Raw genomic sequence first — 14,731 nt, forward strand, 5'->3', positions numbered from 1 at the left:
CAAACCTTCTTACAGGCTACAGGAGTTCAGTATCCACACCACTGAATCCCAGTATGTGATGTGATCCCACCACTGCTCACCAGTATGTGACACCCCACCACTGGACCAGTAATCAAGGAGGTTTAATCCTCACCACTGGCAACAGTGGGGAACATTCACTGGGAGGATGATGGGTACACACACAGTATTTCCAGATGCAGCTTTTTGCATCAAGGGCAGTTTCCCTCAAGAGCACACAGAGACCACAGTCATTCCAGGGCTGGTTTCTTCCTCTTTCTCCAGATCCCCAGAAAGGCTACCCACATACACAACTATAGAGTTGAGTCCTTAGACAGGGTTCCAAGCCAAGTCCTCCAACACTCTCTCTGTCCAGCCAGTGCTTTGTGTCCTTGCCCTAGTAGCTGACACACACAGTCTTGAAGACTTGTTTTGCACACACACACACACACACACACACACACACACACACACACACACACACACACCCCTGGGAAAGGCTGGCACAGGTTTACTATACCCCCTTCTGCCCAGACTATAAGGTAGTTATCACTGCCACCAGAGCCACTTATCAGCTACTTTAAGGCCCTTAACAAAGAGTGTCTAATTTTACTGTGTAATATTAATACTAATACAAATGTTAGTTTGGCCAAGAGCAAGGCTATTAGGAGTGGCCCACATATGTCACCAAATAAATATGCAAGTATTCACAAAACTTAAATCTCTCTACACAGATCAGCCACAATGAAATGTTTAAATACATTTAATAATAATTAAATAAAAGAATAGGACAATAAATACTAAATATATATTGACAGTGACAACAGAGTCCAAAGCTGCAGGCAATATTTAAAACAATATTGCAGGACAGTTTCAACTAAATTAAAGAAAAACATCTAAACTAAGCTTTACTGTATTTCTGACTGTATCTAAGAGAATTACTATTCCCTAGAAACTTACTACATTAGAGCAAAGCAGATGTGTGAATGGATCTTCTAATTGTTGTCAGTTCCAAGACAGAATACAGAATGATCTGTCTCACTAAGAGACTCCTCAAATTAATATCCAGAATATTACTTCTGGGGTAGCTTGCAAAATTACCTCAATTCTTGCCATCTGACTTTCAGTTCCCAGGCCCAAAATAACCACTGATGGCAGCTGGTAGCATTTAGCATCTACCTGTAAAAATACATAGACAAGAGCTTCTCCTCAGATCTCTGGCAGATGCTGGAAGTCGTAAAACAATTGCATTCCTTCATGCTTTCAAGACAAGTAATTCATTCACCCTCAAGATAATACAGAAAGTTTCCTAGTACAGACATTGTGTCTGTTGCTGTACTGAAAACTGTACGATATCATCTTTTATGGCCTAGCCATAAAGTAATTTAATTTTCAGTAGTTTACTAAAATTTACTAAACTGAGGTTAACCTCCTGTATCCCAGTTTCCACTGCAAAAATATATACATTTAAACAGTTACAGTAGTGCATGTACATTTCTGTTCTTTTCCAGTAGGGTACACTGTGGATCAATTTTAAACACAAGCTTTTTGCAAAATCCCTTTTAAACATACGTGTCTGAACAAGCAGTTTGATATACACATGACATATAGTTCTAATACATTTTTAACATAAGCATCTTACACAAATCATTTTGATAATCACCAATGACATATAATTATTTACAAAATTCCAGCTAGCTGTGCTGGCCGTATCTCCTTTCGTGAAACCATTATGCCCATATATATATATATATATATATATATATATATATATATATATATATATATATATCATACACACACACACACACACACACACACACACACACACACACACACATCTCTCTCTCTCTCTCTCTCTCTATATATATATATATATATATATATGTCTACCTGAAAACGACAAAAGTGCAGAATGCCGACGACAAGAACACCGACACCGGAAGATCGACAACGGAGAAGATCGACAGTTGAGAATCCCAATGCTGAGAACACCGATATGTTAAAGTAAGTGTGCAATAGGGACGGACGTTAGGGTCAGGGTGTGGGTAAGGTAAATGTATGATAGTGATGGATGTTAGGGTAGGGTGTGGGTCAGGTAATGACGGCATTTAGGTTTAGGGGCAGGTTAAGTGAGTTAGGGTTAGGGTGCGGGTAAGGTAAGTGTGCGATAGTGACAGAGTTAAGGGTTAGGGGTGGATTAAGTGAGTTAGGGTTAGGGTGTGGGTAAGGTAAGTGTGCGATAGTGACGGACCTTAGGGTTAGGCTTTGGGTTAAGGTTAGTGCATAGATAGTTGTGTATGTAAGATTTAGTGTAGGTTTGTAAGGTTTTTGGTGTGCCTGTGTTGTGTGTGTGTTTTTCGTGAAAGGTATTTGTTTTGTTGATTGTCGGGATTTTGGTTTGTCGGGCATGTGAAGTTTCATGTTTTTGAACTTTCTTTTTTTGTCGTTTTTTCCGTAGATAGATATGTGTATATCTCTCTCTCTCTACACACACACATATATGTGTGTGTGTGTGTGTGTGTGTATATATATATATATATATATATATATATATATATATATATATATGCATTCCTATTACAAGAACGAAAGTTCACTACTTCGAACTTGTAATAGGAAGCCTCACTTCTGCGAAAGTTCACTTTAATGAAAGTGAACTTTTGCGTATGTGCACTTCACCGAAAACACCGCAGCACAGTGGAGGACATAAAAAACAAGCTATGTCCTCCACTATGGTGCGATAATCACGGACCTTAGGGTTAGGGCACGGGTTAGGGTAAGGGGATAGTTACTAAAGCTATAGTGGAGGACACTGCTATGTCCTTCACTGCGCTGCAGTCATCACGGACCTTAGGGTTAGGGCACGGGTCATGGTAAGGGGATAGCCCTACAGGCTATCCCCTTACTATGACCCATGCCCTAACCCTAAGGTCCGTGAGTACTGCACGGAAGTTCAGTACAACACCCGTTCATTGTACTGAACTTTGCATAAGTGCACTTTCGATTAAGTGCACTTTCACTGCAGTGAGCATTCCATGCACTATTTTGAATTAGTGAAAATTCGATCTAGTGTATGGAACCCATATATATATATATATATATATATACATATATATATATATACATATATATTTACATATATATATATATATATATATATATATATATATATATATATATATATTACTGGGGGAATATATAGAGTTTCTACTTCTGATCTAATGGAAATTCATTAAAGAAGTATTCTAGACCATTACCATGTTCCGCACATTGAGCAGAAGCTCAGCATTGGATTGCCAGTGTAAAGCATGCATATTACAAAATGACAGACTGCTGCATTGAATACCTATAATATAAAACCATAACATCTAATTATAAAAGACCATATCTGAGCCCCCATTTGAGATTTTATTACCAAACTTTCCAGAATCTTTCTAGGAATAATCTGGAAAACTTCCATGTCTTTTCTGCCTATAGAGGTTTCAGTGTAGTACTATATGGAATTTATGGGGGCTACAGTGGTGCAGCGGTTAATGTTATCACTAAAAACAAGTGGTTCCCCAGTTTGGTTCTTGGCTGGGGGTGCCTTCTGTGTGGAGTCTGCATGTCCTCCCTGTGTTTGCGTGGGTTTCCTATGGGTACTCCATTTTCCTCCCAGATTCCAAAGAAATGCATTGGAAGTGTTTCTCCCTGGGCCTCTGCTGAAAATAGCCTCTGTCCTATTTGGGATTTCTGGGTCAGTAAATGTTAAATAAATAATTAATAAAAATGAAATAATTTTACATCTCGCATTAGTTGCTCAGATATTTTGCATGTAACTATGGAATACTACAAATGAAAAAATATTTTTATTGTAACATAATATCTTTTTTACTTGTTTCTCATGTACTAGCAGCTCTGTCAAGAAGTATTTCAGGCCATTATTGTAACTGGCATATCTCAAGGACAAAATACAGGCCTTTTAGTAAGGATCAAATCAGAAATGTCAGGATTCAGCATATGTTTCAGTAAACAGGTAACTTTATTGCAAACGATGTGACAATGCAACATAAGTGATGTTAGCACTTCAGCATCTTAAACTTAACACCCCTAACAGCTTAACTAACTTGCAGTATTTTACAGACTTATTCTTAAATGGGCAACGCCATGCATATGCATTAAAAGGGCAATATTATTACATGCATATATACAGTACATATGCATGTATTTAACAACTTCATTTCATTTTCCACTACAATGTAATGATTGAAAGTTCATCTCAGAATCCACATTGAAAACTGATTATAAAGCAAATTGTCAGATTGTGGTTAGTAGAGGAATGTGAACTAAACAATGGGTCCGATCTTTGAAAGTTTATATCTCTCAGTCCTTTGAAATTTCATTACATAAAATTCAGGCTGGAAGTACAAAGCATTCAGCTACAGAACACATCCAACAATGCAATTCTAATTTTCAGTCATTCTGTGGAGCATGCTTGCGCGTTTGACCCCACATCACTTCAAAACATGGCATTGAAGCTACCTCATGTTACAACTGATAGAAGTATATTTTTTGGGTGACATTTATGACATCATTAATTCTGACATAATGAGAACTTAGTACATGTATAGTCTGAACATTATTTTTATTGGTCCTTTTGTGCAGTAGTCAGATAACTTCTAAGTGGAAATAAATACCCCAAATAATTCACTACATCTCCATCCTTATTTGTATATAGAATGTGGTCTTTATTCTGTACACAATAATAGAAATTGGATGCTAAAATAAGATTTTATTTATTTAGTTTTTTATTTGATTTTGGTCTAATGTGGATGTAATGCACATGTATTCAGGGCATTAGTTACCTGGGCCTTATGCATTGGTCATATAGTCCCTAGGTGTAAACTGGATGTAGGGCCAGACTCAGACAACAAAAGTCCCCATATGTCAGCTTCCCAATGGCAGTTTACAATAAAAAAAATCATGAACTGCTAATAAGATAATTGGTTACAAACCACATAAACTGGTTCAATGGAATGTGCCCCTTTTCTGACAATATTCTACCTTTAACTCTGAAGGCATTCACATAAATATAATTACAACACTGATTTTTGACTGATACTGCCCCCTGACAAACCATATCAGTAATAATTCAGCAATGATCCTGTAACCCTTGCATTCATGCATCATATGGCCTCAAAAATGACACCCATATTTTGTGTACTTTTGATGTCTGTTAAAAAGAAAATGAAAAACATAACAATCACAGTAACATATTTCAACTTAGCCAAACCATTTTTACTCATCAGTAATCATGCATGCCTTTTCAACCTTACCCCAAAAAGACAGTGACCTTTTTTGTGGTTCTCTGTTGTTAGTGAGGAAAAGTGGAATAAACTATGGCCACATGCATTTTTTTCACCCACTTGCTCTGGGACCTGTATATACACCCTTTTCCACAAATTAGCCACATTAACAATTGTTTGGCATGAATGATTTAATTGCCATTTGCTTTCATACACAGTCTGCCCAATCAAAACAATCTAGCATATTTCTGTGTTAATTTCTGTGTGATTTTCAAAGAAAGTGACTGACATGTAGTCCCAGTAATGAATTCCAGCTTGTTGTTCATAGACAAATATACCTACCCTTAGGGTAACCAGATCACTATCTTCACACATGCCATCTGTTTTCACATATACCTTGCCCCTTACCCTCCCCAAAAGAAAACCTTCCTCTGAGCATTCCTCTGATGTTAGGTTGTGATGAAAGTGAAATAAAATGATCACAGTAACTCATTTCAGCTTGTAGCGCTCACACATCCCCCATCATCCACAGCAATTATCACCATGTTGTGATCAACACAACTTTCCTTTTCTTCACTCCAAAGACTTACCCCTCAAACAGAATTTCAGTTCTGGAATCTATCTGCTATGTGTGATTGCCCAAACTGCTGAAATAACAACAGTAATGTATTCTCACTTGATGCTATGGGCAACCCCACCTGCAGCTGCTGTGCCTTAAAATAAATTAAAAAGTAAATACAAGAAGTTTTGTGTTGTGGGCAATGAATGCTTGAAAAATTATTTGTAGTGATGCTGCTGATGCTTGCTGAAACCAAAGTCTGATTAATGCACTGAGCCTTTCAGGCTGTTAAACTTTACAGCACTATATTAACTTAACGCAGTTACTAATAAAATAACTTGTCTATGTAACAGACGAAACATACAATACTGTTACAGTTTATAGCTTTAATGTCTCAGGTTTAGTTTTTCTTACAAATACATATAATAACTTTCCATTCTCCATTTACCTCAGAACAAACGTGTTCGTACATGTACCAGATCTAACAAAAAATCAGATCTACTCCGCCATTCAGTCACTGTTCTTTTTTACACACTTTTTATGAAAGCAGTCTTTTGATGTAATACTGTTGGAATTTGCTTAATGTAATGCAGTCTGTTCACTGTGTTTTGTTTTAAGGCAAATTATGTAACAATCTTAAATTTTTAGGGAGTCATTCCTGTTAGGAAGTTGTTTCTGTCTTCAGCCAGTAGGGAGTTGTTCATGCCTGCGCCTGTTTTTTTTTTTTTTTTTTAAGTGTAATTTTTCTTAAAATTTGTACCAAGCACAGAACACTCTGTATTACATAGTAGGATGCCGAAACCTGCATATTTCTAACTAAGGAAATTTAACCCTTTAGTGTATATATGCTAACAAATTGAAATGTACATGCATTTAAATGTCTATATTTTGCTATATATATATATATATATATATATATATATATATATATATATATATATATATATATATAAAATATATATTTATTTATTTATTATTATTTATTCCAGTTTGATGACTGGGAAGATCCACTGGGCTTGGGGAGCCCGTTTTCAGTGGAGGCCTGGGGAGAAAAGCACCAACAATACATAGTTACATGAATAATTACTAAGAAACTTTGCATTACTGACAAATAAACAGGTAGCATTCAGAAAGAAACAAACAATTACAATTTAGTTAAGGTATAAAAGACAGGCAAATGGCCTTGAGGCTAGATTTTACAGTCTAGTTATTTATACATAATACAAATGAGCAAGGTTAGCGAGGTCAGAGGTTAACCAGGAGTAAAAGTGGAGGAGACCTTGAGAGGTTTAGGGTGAAGAGTACACTTGCATTTCCTGTTTGAGTAAAGGTGAGAATGAAGAAGAGTTTTAAAGTTTTCAGGGTTATCGCAGGTCCTAAGGGTGGAGGGAAGAGCATTCCATTTTTTGGCTAAGGTGAAGGAAAGCAGAAGTTGACCAGCTGGGCACTTGGGTTTGTGGATGGTGATTAGGTTTTGGTGGGTAGATCTAAGTGTTCTATGGGGAGTATATGGTTGTAGGATATTGGATAGTGCAGGGCACTTGGTAAGTTGGAATAGTAGTCTATAGGCAGTCATGATTTGGAGAAAGTCAAGTTGGTTATGGAGTTCAAGCCAGTTTAATGAGTGAAGGGAGGAACAGTGATGAGAGGAAGATTTGGCTTTGGTAGCAAATCTGGAGATTTTATTGTAGCATACTTCTAGTTTGGAGGATAGTGAGGAGGATAAATTAGTAAACAGTGGGGTGCCATACAGTAGAGAGGGAAGGAGATAAGTAGTGGTGAGAGTTAGTCTGGTAGCAGGAGAGAGGAAGTGGTTGTTTCTATAAAGTAGGCAGAGTTTTATGTGGGTTTTCTTTGTTTAGCTGGACGTGAGTATTAAATTGTAGGTGTTCATCAATGGTTACACTAAGAAGTTTGGCAGAGGGAACGACCTCTAAAATGGAGTTGTTATGGCTGATTATTTGGAATGAGTTTTTATCAATAAGGGAGGACTTAGAAGGAGAGAATAGAAGGATTTTAGTTTTATTTTCATTTAATGAGTGGTGATTTTGGAGCATCCAGTTTTTGGTAGTTGAGAAGGCTGTTTGTGTCAGTAGTTGGAGATCTGTTAAGTTGGAGGCGCAGCAGATCAAAGTAGAATCGTCAGCGTATTGAACAATTTTAGTATTGGGTATGGCCTTCTAAAAGTCGTTAATAAAGATGTTGAATAGAACTGGGCCAAGTATGGATCCTTGGGGTACTCCAGTGGGGGTATGATGGAAGGTGGAGGTGCCCTGGCCCCATTTGACAGCCTGGGACCTGTCTGAAAGATAGCTGGAGAACCAGGAGAGAGTTTTGTGGGAGAGATTGAGATTAGACAGATGTTTAGAAGGTGGGTATGGGAGATGGTATCAAAAGCTTTAGAAAGGTCCAGCAGAACTGAGGATATTAAATTACCAGAGTCACGGGCTAAATTGACAGTATGTAAGAAGGAGAGAAGGGCATTGTTGGTACTATGTCCTGGGTGGAGGCCGTCTTGGGTAGGAGGGAGTAGCTGGTGTTTGGTAAGGAATGGCAAGAACTGAAGGTGGATCATTTTTCAAGGAGTTTAGAGAGAGGGGAAATGATGGCTATGGGGCGGAAATTAGATACATTACAGTTTTTGCCACCCTTGTGAAGTGGAAGAATATATGCAGAGCACCATAGTTTGGGTACATAGGATTCAAGTAGAGATCTATTGATCAGGATACTAATAGGGAGAGCAATACCATTGGAGGCTATTATTAAGAAGGAGGGGGGAATGTTGTTGGGGGCATTGGAGCAAGGCTTTAGTTTAGAGAGTAGTTTCTTTATTTGGTAGGTGGAGATGAGTTTGCGTTTGAAAGTAGGGGGGAGAGAGGAGGGAGAGGATGTTTGGTTGGGGTGGGGTTGAGGGCTGTAGTTGGTAAAGGTCTTGGTTAGCTCAGCAATAGAAGTGGTGAAGAAGGTTTTGAATAGTGAGGCAATTTCAAGGTCATATTTGCTGGTGTCGGGGCAGGGATTGTTTTTAGTACCTGGCCTAAGGAGAGAGTTGATAGAGTTCCAAAATTGTTTGGGTTTTTTTGCATGATTTGTTTGCATTTTGATGTAGTAGGACTTTTTATCTTTGACAAATTGTTTTTTGGCAAGGTTTCTTAGTTGTTGGTATTTAAGTAAGATGTCTGGTTGTTTAGTTTGGAGGTATGTTTTCCAGGTTTTATCTCTTTGTAGCATAATCTTTTTGGTATCTTTGGCAAGCCACGGGGTGGTCTTAGTTTTTACTCTTTTTGTACTTACTGGAGCTAGGGAGTTAAGGACATTTAAGAAAGTTGAACTGAAAAAGTCAACGGCTGAGTCTAATGGAAGAGTTTTCAGGGGGTTCCAGTTGGTATTCCTGAATGAATCCGAGAAAGTAGTAGGGTTAACGTTAAGAGAGGTTCCGAGTGTGGATAAACTGGTGGGAGTGTGGGGGGGTGAGGGAAGCTCGATGGGTGAAGGCAAGGATGAGGTCTCTTAATGGGTCTGGTATGACACCAGATTGTATCACTTTATTGGGATGAGATACTAGGATCCAGTCTAGTATGGAGCCTGGGGGGTTGGTTTTGTTGGGTCTAGTGATGGTGTTAGTAAGTTGAGTGTAGTTAAATAGATTGATTGACATGGTGGGGTTAGGGTTGTTGATTTTGTTCTAGTCTATATTTACATCACCCAATATGTAGGTTTCCAGTTTAATATTTGAGGAGGCCCAGGACAGGATGTCTTCCAGGGTGTTGGTGTTGTTACCTGGAGGAATATAGTGGGAAATGAAGCAGATGCTTTTATGATTGTTAATTTATAGAAGGCCTGCTACAAGTTCAGCATTATTGAAAGAAGGGATGGGATTAGGATATGCAGTAAAGGACAGCTGGTTGGAGTAGACTAGTGCGACACCGCCACCTCGAGTACTTAGGCAGTCAGATCAAAGTGATTGAAATCCAGTGGGAAGGAATTCAGAGTCACTTATGTGAGGTTTTAGCCAGGTTTCAGAGATGGCTACAATGTCAGGTGAGTTGTGAGTGAGCCAGGCATGAACGTGGGTTGTTTTATTTTTTAGGCTTTGTGCATTGATGGTGAGGAATTTGAGGCATTTATTGGTGGAATTATTGTGGGAGCTAGTGTGGTTAGTAGGAGAGAACTTTGGTTCTGGATTAGGGTAAATGTCACCGGCTAAGCAGAGGTAAGTGAGATAAGGAATAAGTTGTTTTGGTTTGTACTTAGTTAGAAGTGTCTGGTAATGAAAAGGTCTGGGTTTGTAGTATTTACTAGTGATTGGGAGAAGTTTTACTTTGAAGAGGAGGGAAGGGTGGGAGGGAACTATAGAGGCTGAGATGCTGTGGAAGTTTATTGTGTGGGAGGAGGTGGGAAGGCAGAGGTGGAGGGTGTAGATGGAAGTGAATATAGGAGGTGGCATGGTGTAGAGAAAGTAGGATAAGGAAGAGGATGGATGTGGAAATAAAGGTTTTAGGAGTAGGAGAGTGCATGATAGGTGGGGCCTGTTGGATGTAATAGAGAGGAGGTTAAGGGACTTAGGAGGGAAAGGGTGAGGTAGTGAGAGGCAGGTGGGGTGGAGGGAAAGTGTGGATTGGTCGGGGGAGAAAGGGAGGGATGTTAGGAGGAGAATAAATGTAGGAGCACTGGGGGAGGTGGGATTTGGGGGTAGAGTAGGGGAGCAGAGTGAGCCTGCAGGGTGAACGGAGCGGGTCAGAAACAAGGAAATGGAAGAGCAAATCAGCGAGGAACAGTCAGTGAGGTGAGTAGTAAGCACAGAGCAGCAAGGCTCAGGATTAAGGTGCAGTTCTGGTAAGAGAGATTGATGGGGAGAAGGGAGGCTACAGAAGGTAGGACAGGGCAATAGAACAAGAAGGACAGACAAATATCCAGTAGCTTGATTTACTTTACAATAAAGTATTTAAAAGTAGGTTAATGCTGCCATCTAGTGAACAGATCAGTTAACAGCAGAGGAGGGCTAGGCACCTACGAGGGGTAAGAGGCTGGAGGGAGCAGGTTGAGTGAGCTCTGCGGTAGGCTGCTAGCCAATACTGCTATTGGATGTGCAGACAACTTTTTAAAAAGGTACATACACTTCGGTTCTTCTGAGTTTTAGTACAGGTTCTGCTCAGGAGACCAGAACAGCACTGGGAAAGTAAGCATTCACTTTAGATGGATGTCAGCAGTCTCTAAATGTATATATCTAACAATACTGTTACCACTTATTTACTGGAAAAGTGAAAGAATGAATGATCACAGTAATGTGCTTGAACATATAATTTTCTGTCACTGTGTAAGCACACCCCACCAAGCTACAGCAATGATCACTTTAATGTGATCCTTTCTTCTTCTGACTGGCTCCCAAAATGGACAGCCTTTCCTGGTGATCACCTGCAATGTGTGAACATTTGAGTGGTTAAAAATAGACACAATAATGTATTTCCTCTTGGTGTCACATGTTACTTACTTCTCATGTCAGCTGCCGTAAAATTAATACAAAATGGCAACCGTATTCTAATATGGGCAGTGTTTGCTGTTATCACTTTTCACAGATCTATTGGGTTTCCTGCCTTAAATAAAATGAAAACATATCTGCAAGAGAAAACCATCCCATAAGATCTGTGTCTATAGTTCTCCTTGAAACTCTTAGTCCAATGATTAGTGATTGCCAGAAAAGTACTGGAGCATTTTTCTAAGAGCAACTGGTCATAGCTGCTTTGAATGCTTAGTAATAGGGCATGATTTGGCTACCCATGTCCTGTTACTATGTTTTGATAGTACAGAGAGAAGCCATGTTAATAAATATTGCAACCTCTGACAGTCCCATTGATGTTAATGGAATCTATTTGGTAGTTATTTGGTTACTGCAATTACTGTACAAGCCAAGTAATTATCTAGCTGATGTCTTGGGAAGCAGAGAACATTTTTCTAATCTTAAAGTCAATTTCACACAGATTTTATACATCAAAACTGAGGTATTTTGGTATTTGCATCAGTGAAACCACCCACAAATTAATGAGTTAATTAACATTAATCATATGAAGGTAGCAAAAAGATGTTTTGTTTGTGCATACTAACTTTTGCTATGTTCACAGACCGACTTTTGCTTAAAAGGGAGGCTCGTTGCTTAACAGTAACAGGACCTTCCGTCGTACAGTGTAGCATAGGCAGCTATGTAATCCTGTCTGCTTCCCACTTTAATGAAGGAGTGTTCCCATTTCAACCCTGCAACATCTATACTTTCAGTACACCCCCGCCCCCATTTTCCTCATCATTATATTCTCTCCAGGAAATATTTAGTCAGTCCCACCAAACCAATCTCCAGTGCTGTATCCTTATGATTCCCCCTTACCAAATTGTTTACTATATCCTATAACCATTCCCCTGCTTCCACTCTTCTCCAGTCGTACAGATTTCAGGTTCACATAGATTTGCATTTATGAGTCTTTGTCCTTTTCCGGCCTACTAAAACATGGCCAGGCAAGCACCATTCACTAATATAATTAATCTCCTTTACCCCCTCCATTGCTTCACAGTCCATCAATTTTATTTCGATCTGGTGCCTTCCATTGTCTGAAAATATGAAATCAAAGAAGTCGGTTATATTTCTTTTATTCCTTCTGGTAGAGTTGCCGCAACTGACTTTAAAACTATGCAGGCATGTGTGAAGCGTGTGCATTGTGTCTCATTATTTTATTTTTATTTATTTTATTTTAACATTTGTTTACTGGAAAAGTCCGACTTGGAACAAGTTAATTTTCAGTGGAGGCCCCGAGAGAAATGCTCCAGATGCCTGTCTTTGTAATGTGAGAGGAAACCGCAGCACCTAGAGGAAACCCACATGAATGCAGTGAGGATATGCAGACTCCACACAGATGGTACTCCAGCCAAGAATTGAACCACAGAACCTCTAGCTGCGAGGCAACAATGGTGCAGCGCCATCCCATTAGGATAACATTAGATCTACACCTGCAGTATATTCTGTGACTGCTTTTAAAAACTTGGACATAGCTCATGAATTCCATAAACCATCATGTTGTGGGTAAATTAGCATTATACATAGTGGCAGCAGAGACAGAAAAACATTGCAATCAGAAGTAGAAATACCTTCTTGAAAGACTGGATATGTTGGCTGTGTTACACAACATTGATTTTATTGAATGCAACCCTAAAACACACATATTGCCACTACAGATGAAGATTTAATCTAGCGTATTCTTGCCAGACTGATAAAAACATGGTTAATTAGTAATACTTCTGGAAGTAGTTTGCTGTTTAACACTTATATAATCTACTCTGGGTATTTCTGCAATATTGAAGCTTAACTTCTGTGTCATATGAATACTGATTTGTGAGTCTGTTGTGATGTTCCTCTTTCCATTGAGTCTAAGTGTATTCTCAGTTCTTTCTCATTATCAATTTGTTGCATACTGTGCATTCTTCTAAGTTACAACATCTTGCATTTTACTTTTAGTACCATCTGAAAAAATAAGTTTTATTTGTTTGCATATGTGCTAATTGAAAGGTTTATTCTCAGTAGACTGGTGGATATACCTGTTAGCCATATAATTGACAATCAGTACTTAAGTTATCCATCATTAGTATTATAGTCCAAGTGAAGCTACATAACATTTAAAAAGGCCCCAGTTTTTAAGACAGAACATTGTGCCCTTTTAAACAAAGCTCAGATTCTGTCTGCCATTATTAATCCAGATAATCAGTATGGCTGATTCACTATTGGTTTAATGTCATTTGTATGGTCTCGAATGGATTTTGAAACACTATATTCTTCACATAATAGGATTGTCTTCTATTAGCCCAGTAGATACTACAAGAATAAAGTAGAAATTTATGTTCAAAACAGTTTAGAGGTGCTTACACTATTGTCTCATTTCTGACTTTTCTACACAGAAAGATTTGGTAACCACATACCTTTCTCAGGTAGATATGTAGATTAGATCATAGTCACATTTCATTCATTTAAGGCATATGACACTAAAAAATGATTTTGTAGCAGTTCAGAAAATACGTAATGGTTACTTTGTACCTATCCTTTTAATCTATTCATACTTTAGTTTTGAAAACGTGAGAGATTAATGCACGGATTTTTGTGGCACAACTTGCTAAACTCACAGGTTCATAGAAGATTATTAGGCTAACGGCCCTAGAGCCCTTACAAGCCTAGCCATATTTATCCTGAGTTGCCCTAATTGTCAGTTGTTAGGTCAGTGAAGTTTGCAGAGGCGGGGGTCTATAGTAGTTAATACTGACTTCCTCTGCCCAGGATATACCAAAATGTCTCCCAGACTTGGGAAGGAGACATTAGACTAACCCTTTGTAAAGTGAGGAGAAGCTACATTTCTTGAACACCCGTATTTCTGTTGAGGAGGTGAAATGTATTATTTCTATTGTATCCATTGTATTTTATTTTACATTTGTTTAATGCCATAGTACACTGATTACAAGTGACCATTTGCAAGTACTGCCCAGTAAACACATGTAAAATAAAATGAAATAAAATAAAATAAAACAACACATTTTACTTCTCCAAATGGAAATATGGATGTTCTCAGGAAAAAAATGAAAACTGGCATTTTGTCATAATTCTACCCACTTTGTTCAAAAAGTCTGATGTGTAGCTGCTGGAGGAATATAGCTCTGTTTTAGTTACATTAATTATACTTAAAGCTCTGTGTTTATGCTAAATCAGAATGCATTTTAATAAAAATAAAGTACTCCAAATGTAATATTTTGGATACCCTCTAGAGGACAGACTAGACTGCAAAATATAGGAAAATGGCTACTTGTTAATTGAGCTTTCACAGCAAGAATGCTGTAATGATTCCTTGTGGCAGCTTCATGC

General features: G+C 38.4%; 1 protein-coding gene across 1 annotated transcript in view; it reads right to left on the reverse strand.

Annotated features, from left to right (window-relative positions):
• Nucleotides 1-14,731, reverse strand: part of TRPC4 (transient receptor potential cation channel subfamily C member 4) — a 1,584,344-nt gene that overhangs the window by 375,557 nt on the left and 1,194,056 nt on the right. The gene's annotated exons all lie outside the window — the stretch shown is intronic.

The sequence above is a fragment of the Protopterus annectens genome, chromosome 5.part1 (assembly GCF_019279795.1).
Source record: "Protopterus annectens isolate FY-2018-M chromosome 5.part1, PAN1.0, whole genome shotgun sequence".
Lineage (NCBI taxonomy): Eukaryota > Metazoa > Chordata > Ceratodontiformes > Protopteridae > Protopterus > Protopterus annectens.